Raw genomic sequence first — 2,269 nt, 5'->3', positions numbered from 1 at the left:
AAGGTGGACATTTCAACACTCTGAAGTGTATTTAGGTGACATGTATCTTTTATGTTAACTCTACTTCCTTTAATGACCTACTAGTAAACTTAGTCACTAGTAATTCAATCACCAGGCAAATCAAGCCTGCAAGAAAGGAAGCCAATATTCAAAATGCTGTTACCATCTTAACCCGCTTAAATAGTTTATTTTCAACATTAATATGTAACTTCAATAATGAGATGTCTAAGTAAAGCAAGCTCCTCCAACAAGATCAAGACAGCATCTCTTCTTCTAAGGCTTAGGTTTTGCCTAGAATTCCCGATAGCCCATACCAACCCAGCCATTGCTCCTACAACAAAGCCTTGGGCTCCCACACACATGTGGATCAGATGATGGAACATTTTAGTATTTCCCTTCCTCTTCAATTTGTGTAATCCGTATGCAACAATTGCTAAAAAACCTGCCATTCCAATGGGGGTGAATGGTGCCTCTTTAGCTTTTGAGTAAGTTTGGATCCCTGATCTTCATCGTACGAAGAAAAGGAAACATCTGTGTCTGTCGACATAGTGATCGCTCGAAGAATCTACCTAGAGCGAGAAAACCTCTCACATGCCAACTGACTTCTCTCTTCTATTTATTTATCTATTTGTGAAATAAGAACCTCCAGCTAGACTCCAAACCCAGTGGTACACGGGAGAGAAAACAGTCATCACTGGAGAAAGCTACAGGGCAATCAGTGTCCTCAGGGAAGAGCCAGGTTTCAGTCAAAGCAAGAAGGCCAAGGGAACACTTAGAGAAAAGCTATCTATATAATTTCTCCAAATGAAACCGTACCTTAACACACTTAGTATGGTAATCTAAAGTCAAAATTATTGTTACTAGAGACAGAGTCTCACTCTGTCACTCAGGCTGGAGGGCAGTGGCGCCATTTCAGCTCACTGCAGACTCCATCTCTCAGGTTCAAGTGATTCTCCTGCCTCAGCCTCCCGAGTAGCAGGGATTACAGGTGCCCACACCACCTTAATTAGGAGCAAGGCCTCCTAATTTTTGTATTTTTAGTAGAGACGGGGTTTCATCATGTTGGCCAGGCTGGACTTGAACTCCTGACTTCAAGTGATCCACCCACCTCAGCCTCCCAAAGTGCTGGGATTACAGGTTTGAGCCACTGTGCCCAGCCAAAATTAGTTTCTCTTAGACATTGCAGAATCTTTTTTGCATGTAATGTTAATTGGTGAGGAGTTGGATGCCAGTCTGATTCTTTCTTTTTTAGAGAGTCTTGTTTTGTTATTTTCTCAATATAAATAAATCTAAAGTTCCAATAAAATCTAAAATTCTGAAATTTTACTTTGATGTATTCCAAGTTTGAAACCTTTGTCATGTATCTTGCTTGGTATTCCATAGGCCTCTTAAATTAGAAGACTCATGTCTCCTTTAACTCTGGAAATTTTTCTTTTAGTATTTCTTTGTGTATTTCTTCCTCCAAATTATCTGTGTTTTCTCCTTTTGGAACCCCTATAGGATGGATAATGGGATATCTGGATCTATTCATTTCTCAATTTGCCTGTATACTTTTTTAAAAATTTTAGTGGTTAATTTTAAGGAGGATCATCCCTAGCATCTCTCAACTTGATATTTAGGCTAATTTGCTCTTTTTTGAGATAGAGTCTCACTCTATTGCCCAGGCTGGAATGCAGTGGGGCAATCTTGGCTGACTGCAGTCTCTGCCTTCTAGGTTCAAGTGATTCTCCTGCTTCAACCTCCCAAGTAGCTGGGACTACAGGCGCGCACTGCTAGGCCTGGCTAATTTTTTATATTTTTAGTAGAAATGGGGTTTCACCATGTTGGCCAGGCTGGTCTCAAACTCCTGACCTCTGGTGATCTGCCCACCTTGGCCTCCCAAAGTGCTGAGATTACAGGTGAGAGCCACCACAGCCAGCCTGATTTAGTGTTTTAAAAAGTGGGATTATTCCCCCAATAAAATGGGAGACATAATAGGAGATAAGATGGAGAAAAAGAGATAAATGTTATCAGGCTTCTCTCAGAACTATAGAATTATGAATCATTGCTTCCTACACAAGGCTGTTGTTTCAAAGTGCTTCAAGGCCTTATACCATTAAATAGAAGGTCAGATCGATGAATAAGTTACAAAAATGAAGCATGGAATGGAAAATCTATTTATCAGAATAGATTTCATCAGAAAAAAATTTGAAGCAGGGGGCAGAGTCTCATTCTGTTGCCCAGGCTGAAGTGCAGTAGCACGGTTAATGGTTCTCTGCAGCCTCAACTT

The 2,269-nt window shown here is 40.5% G+C and overlaps 1 pseudogene; it reads right to left on the bottom strand.

Moving 5' to 3' along the window:
• Nucleotides 1-273: 273 nt before the first annotated feature.
• Nucleotides 274-559, bottom strand: LOC117072688 (annotated as a pseudogene).
• Between the last annotated feature and the right edge of the window lie 1,710 nt (nucleotides 560-2,269).

The sequence above is a fragment of the Trachypithecus francoisi genome, unplaced genomic scaffold (genome assembly GCF_009764315.1).
Source record: "Trachypithecus francoisi isolate TF-2019V2 unplaced genomic scaffold, Tfra_2.0 Lachesis_group4, whole genome shotgun sequence".
Lineage (NCBI taxonomy): Eukaryota > Metazoa > Chordata > Mammalia > Primates > Cercopithecidae > Trachypithecus > Trachypithecus francoisi.
This window is presented reverse-complemented; position numbering and strand designations above follow the sequence as displayed.